The following is a 6,321-nucleotide window of genomic DNA, read 5'->3' as shown; positions in this document are numbered from 1 at the left end:
AACCCATGTTCACTTAAGAGCTTTTCTCCCAATAGGACTGTGTTCAGGTTTAAGTTGAATAATTTAAACCTCCTTATTTTAGTACTAGAGATGTTCAAAAGGACTTACAGGGATTTTAAATTCCTTAAGACTGGTTGTTAGTCTGAAGTCAAACAGAAGGCAGGGCAGGGTAGCATCTTGGGGACTAACTCATTCAGAAACATGTAAGTAGGCAACAGTTTACTTCTGATGTTATTAATTTCTGAATCGGTTAGTTTCCAAGGGGCCACCCTGCTCTGCTTTCTGCTTCGTAAAGACTGAACTACTTCTTGCTCAAACTTCAAGAAAAGTTAGATAATGTATGACCATTGGAAAACTTTTAAAGAGATTCAGCAGATTTGGGGTGTGGCTTTCTAACCCCAAACTCTTCAAAATACCATTTTGATATAATCACTTTAGGGAATTTTCCACGCTTGCCACAATTGGGGGGGGGGGGGAAGACCCCTCCTGATGCGTTCATTGTAGTTTGGTCCAGATTACAGGAACATGAGAGCTCCTGGTCAGAAGGTGAAGACGGAGAATAATGTAAAGTCATGGAAGAGGCCCTGTCAGGCCAGGCCAGGCCTCTCTTGGTTTGCTATTTCATAGACATTAGTGCTGGAAGGGACCTCAGAAGATCATCATGTCCAGTCCCCTGCCCCAGAGGCAGGAGGTCAGCAGGGATCATAGGATCCCAGCAAGATAAACATCCAAATAGCTCTTAAAGGCATTTAAAGCAGGTGCTTGAACCACCTCCAGTGGCAGTCTGTTCCAAACCTTGGGGGCTTGGACAGTAAAGAAGTTCTTACTTATGCCCAGCCTGAAATGGTCATGGAGAAGTTTGTGACCATTCAACCTTGTCATCCCTTGAGGCAATCTGGTACAATGTAAATCAGTACGACCTGTTCCGTGTTTGGGTTGTCAGTGACTAAACCACTACCCTCACCTGGGCTAGCCTGGGTGAGGAGGGTGTGTGTGGACACCCAACAAGACTTGCCAAAGGGCAGATGAGCTTCCCTGTGAGCCAGCAGCTAGCCATACCTGGAGAGGAGGTGGGTGCCACCTGGTCACTTTCCCCAAAGAATACCCAATGCTGCACAGCATCCAAGGTGCCCCAGGTTGTAGCAGCCTCAGAACTGACTTGACTTGACATGGGAGTGGGAAAGGATGTGTTTGCTGCCCAGATTTGAAATGAGATGAAGAACCAATGAGACGAAAGAGCTTCAGGAAGATTTTGTAACATAGCAGGAGCTGGAAAGGAGAATGTTCTTGTACTGAAAGACTAGATCAGGGCAGGTGAAATACAGCCCAGATTCAGCCTGCCAGGCCACTCTATCCAGCCTGTGGGGCCCCTACAAATTTAGAAAAATAGTATTTATCTGCTCCTGGCTGCTTGTCAAAGATGACATGAGTCGGGGGCAGTAGGACCCAGCAGCGGGGCCCACATGGCACTGCCTCCCCCCATCCCAGTCCCCCATACTCGTCCCCCCCAACTGGAAGCCCCTGTCTAGCAGAGGCTTCTGGCCTTGGACTGTGGGGCTGTTCCTGCCTCCCTGTGCTGGATTGGGAAAATTCAGATGATAACATGGGGGTAGGGGAGGACCACAGGTGACTGCCTCAGTCCTTGGAGCTGGGCCGGCTCCTGCTGAGTTCTGTAGTCATGGCCATGCAGCCAGGAACCACGTGGTGCTGGAGCACTGCAGTGACAGACAGGAAAGTCTGGGAGCGCAGTGATAGCTGGGCAGGTGTGTGGGGTTGCAATGGTGTTTTGGGCCCAGCAGTGGCTGGGGCCTAGAGTGGGGTGGTAGCATCGTGGAGCCAGGCTGGACTGTGCCAGCAGGGAGATGGGACCCAGCCCAGAGCCATAGAGCTCCTGCCAGCCAGGACCCTGTGGTCCTGCCACCCCACTCTTGGCCCTGCCAGTGCTGGCCCTGGGACACTGGTGCAATCCCATGCTCCCACCCAGCTGTCACTGAGCTCCCATGCACCTGCACACTCCATCCCACTTGCCGCTGCTTTCAGCGCTTCCCTGCCTGCCTGCCAGCCACTTCTGCATCACCTGGATCCCAGCTGCATGGCTGGACTGTGGGAACATGGGGCCTGCGCTAGTATCCCAGAACTAGGAGTGGGGGGGGATGTACATGCACCCATGCAATGAGGGAGAGGGAGAGAGAGATGGAGTGAGCAATGAGGGAGGGACAGAGTCGGTGTGTGTGTTGATAAGGGAAGTCGCACGCTAACGCTGCACCATGCACATGCACCCCCTCTCACACTGCCATACATGCAGACCCCACACTCACACCCCCTCACACATCCCAGCTATCCCCCCACATATAGCCTCCCACGCTACACAAACGCATGTAAATCAGGACAAAAATATTTTTTGAAATCAAATTAATGTTGTAAATGTTTGATTTTAGAATATAATTTGGTATGTTCCTAGTTCCAAGATGGCAAAACCCCTTGCTGAAAGGAGTACTTCTGGTGGCAAAGGTTGGGGGGTTATGGAGTGGGACTTCTGCTCACAAGATGGTGACCAGGGGGCAGAGCATCTGTCAAGGGGTGGGGCTACCCATACATTCCTCGACAGCTTGCCAAAACTTGGTAAGCAGCCCTCAGCCCAAAATAATTGCCTGCCTCTGGACGAGATGATTCGAAGGGGTGGAGAGGAAATTGTTTCACAAGGTTGGAGTAGAAGGCACATCCAAGAAGATGAGATGAGGACACAGGGTTTTAAATAAGAGCCATTTAGGGGTGAATGATGAAATGAATAGAGGAAGGAGAGGCACGTTTCTTGGGGCTGAGAAAGATGGGGGAAGCTGGGATTATGGTCATTTTTAGAATTTGCAGAAACTCTAAAAGCAATAGGAGTTGAGCAGGATACTCTCACTCCCTCTGCTAGGAAAAAAGACCCTGGTATAAGAACTATGTCATTTAAAAAAAAAAAAGTGCTAAATTATTGGGGGTGGGGGGGGAAGCTGAGGCAGCTGTCACTTCACATGTGGTCTGCTTTAGCAAGTCTGGGCAATCTGGGATATACTGGCCCCTGAAGATCTAACCTGCCTGCCTGGGTGATGTTTAGGCAAGATGTTGATCTCTGGAATTCTTTTTAGAGCTTCCCTTCTGTTTGGCTGGTGCTGCTGAGATTTTAGGGGAGCTAAGCAAGTTTGGAAACATCTCTTCATGAAAAATCAGTTTGTGGGAGAAATAAACTGATGGGCTTGGGCTAAAGGAATCAAAGTAAAGTCTGTGCTATGAGGCCAGTTCCCCCAGATGCTGTTTCATCTGTCTTGTTTTGTAGCTTATGCAGAAATCCATGATCCCCAAAACGGTGTAGAAAATGGAAAGGAACAAGGTTACCAATGTTCTTTTGACTGGGTGATCACAGAAGAAATACGGTCACATAGATAAAACTGTTTCCAAAGCATGACTTCCACTTGATTTAGCTAAGCTAGATGAAAAATCCAAGCATCAATAGCAATATGCACAGTGGAAATAGTCGGGCTAGTGCCATGCCAAGGGATTCTGGGGACCTGTTCCTTTGTGATGGGACCAAATGCTGTTGGACTGGCAGTCATCCCCAGACTGTCCCAGGCAGTGCAGTTGTAGAACTCAGACATTCCTACTTCTTGCCTGCTGTACTCGAGCCCGCAACCCTTTCTTTGTGGTTGCAACACTGCACACAACATGTTTGCATAATTACTGTAGCTCTTCTGGGACTATTGATCTTGCTATGAATCTGTTAACTATTAATACTTGTTCATACTTTGTGATTTGAGTAAATCTTGAATACCTCATAATATATCACAGGATTTGGATTCTGAACTTCTGTGGTGTGCGGGGCAAGTGACAGAATTTACAGAATTTTACCACTGTTTGGTTTGAGGCTTACATGCCCTTCATTGACTACAGTTCCCCCCAGGCTATCCTGAGAGATGTTCAGAGTTTGATTTAAAACTCCAAACTCAAAGTAAAACTCAGTGGACGTGTGAGACTTCAACTGATTTTTCAACTCTGATCCTATATCAGTCTAGGTCTGGTAAACTGTACTAGACTTGGAGTGAGGCTTTGTTTTTCACATGCATTAAAAACTGTGCAATTCCCCGCCCCCAGTAAATTTAGCTAAAACTGGCAAGGGTCAACACCATTCAAGGTTTTGGGTTACACTTAGTTACATTTGGTTTCAGCCCCCCACAAAATGGGGAGACTATTAAAGAAGGGAGAAAATCCTCGACACCTTTCGTTTGGATCTTTAAGAATGAAAATTTTAACTTGGAAACTTCTTTTGCTTCTTTCTCTAAATCTGTTCTTAAATTAATAAAATGTAATAAAGCATTTTGTTATAGATTGTAGAAAATGCTTTGGGTTGACCTAAAATGATTTGGGTGGAGGGGGCTTTCTCATTTAATCTTTTACCTTTTTTCTTCCTTTGGTTCAACACAAGAAAAAAATCTTCCCCAAGTTCTTGGTTCAGCTACCAAAGCAAAACCTCCTTGCGTGCCAGATTCTAGCACTGAGCTCAAAGGACAAAAATTTATGTTCCTTACATCAGTAAGGTTTTTCTTTCTTTTCTTTGCTCAGTTAAAGGCCACAAACTTATATCACTATGCAATGGGAATTCTGCATGGATGTGTTTTCCACAGGGTGGCACAAATAACTCTTCTGGTCAAGACTTCCAAAAATTGGAGCCGTTGGACTGGGTCCATCGAGAGTTAGGGGTAGTCTTTGCCTTTAAACTTTTTACAATCTGTTGATTTCCAAATATTCTTCTGCCCTTTGAGGTCCAGTAAATGATTTCTTATTTTTATTATTACAAGAGTATCCAGAGATTGACTGAGCCTCTACTGTGCACTATACAAATTAACTGAAGAAATGGTCTTTGTCCCAAAGGACCATGGGAGCTGAGAACTAAAATGTGTGGACTGGGCCATTGAGTCCAGTCCCCTGCATCTGCAGGAAATTTTTAACCCAAGAACTCCCCAAAATCGCCACTTTAAACCCTTTTCCACAACTACAAGGGACAATAGCTTGAAATGGGCCAAGAACACCCAATGGCATTTTGGGTAAAAGAATGGGGAGAGCAAGCGGGCGCTACAAATGTCCTGGTGGTGCTGCAATACTAGGGAAGTAGTTGTCCCAGTGTCCCAATATCTTGGGACTAATGTTAGCCAGCACCGGTGGGGCCCAGAGTGGGGCACAGGCTGGCAGGGGTCTGTGGAGCCCGGCTGGGCTGCACCAGCAGGGAGAGGGGGGAGCTGGCCCAGCTCCATAGAGCCCCTGCCGGCCGGGATCCTGTATTCCTGCTGCCCTGCCCTGGGTTCCGCTGGTGCTGGCCCCAGGACACCGGTGTAGGCCCCATGCTCCCGTTCACTCCCAGTGACTCCAGCCCCACAGTACAGGTGGGGGACAGCACACAGCCCTGACCCCCTGCTTGCCTGCAGGGAACGAGCTGATGCTGAGTGTGAGGGAAAAGTGGCCCCTTGCCCACCCCATGGCCGGCGCTTCTTGCTGCAGCCACTCGCAGTCCGCGTGGGGCTGTCCTGAGCAGGAACAGGCAGCACCACATGGGCTGTGGGCAGCTGCAGCATGGGGTGCCAGGCATGGGGTGGGTGAGTGGCTGCTTCTCCCATGCTCAGCACCAGCTTGTAACCCACCCCTGCTGCCAGCCTGGGCTCCACACCAGCTCCGGGATCACCTGTCTGGGCTGCGCTGCAGTGGCAGCAGTTGCGCCTCCCCCGTTTGCCACTGCCGCCTCTGTGCTTCCCAGCATGCGAGCTCCGGGTGGGCAGCAGCAGCAAACACTGCCCAGCGTGGCAAGCTGGGGGGCCCACAGCTGCTGCTGCAGTGCACTGCCCCCACCCCCTCCCCTGAAGTTCCAGCATGGTGCACTTGCATGGTCCTAGGCCAGAAGTCCCTGCTGGGGCTTCTGGCTGCAGAAGCGGGTTTGGGCAGGCCCTGCTGTTGCAGAAGCCCACCAGTCTTCCCCTGGACCTTGCTGCCCCTGGTTCCTGTTTTTTTTTTACAGGAACCAAGGATTAATTTTCTAAATTTTTTTTTAGGGGCCCCCATGGGCTGGATAGAATGGCCTCATGGGCTGTATTTTGCCCACCCCTGGGCTAGCAGGCAGGAAGCTTTCACCTTGCTGTGCCTTAACACACAGTGTCACCCATGTCATGAGTTTTGCTTGTCCACAGCTTGAGGTACAGTGTCCCCTAAACCCCTGCACCCATCTCCTTGAAACTTGACAGGCTTTGTGGCCTCAGCAGGGGCTACCATCCCTGCAGTTTCCACCCCCCGGTGCCC

At 49.5% G+C, this 6,321-nt stretch overlaps 1 long non-coding RNA gene across 1 annotated transcript in view; it reads right to left on the bottom strand.

Annotated features, from left to right (window-relative positions):
- Positions 1-3,709: 3,709 nt before the first annotated feature.
- Positions 3,710-6,321, bottom strand: part of LOC109307124 — a 24,843-nt gene continuing 22,231 nt past the window's right edge. The window contains exon 3 of the long non-coding RNA XR_002100171.1: positions 3,710-3,720. This is a non-coding gene — a long non-coding RNA (uncharacterized LOC109307124). The remainder of the gene's footprint in view (positions 3,721-6,321) is intronic.

This window comes from Crocodylus porosus, unplaced genomic scaffold (genome assembly GCF_001723895.1).
Source record: "Crocodylus porosus isolate Cpor-Errol unplaced genomic scaffold, CroPor_comp1, whole genome shotgun sequence".
NCBI lineage: Eukaryota > Metazoa > Chordata > Crocodylia > Crocodylidae > Crocodylus > Crocodylus porosus.
The sequence above is the reverse complement of the archived record's forward strand: the minus strand, read 5'-3'. Positions and strand labels throughout refer to the sequence as shown.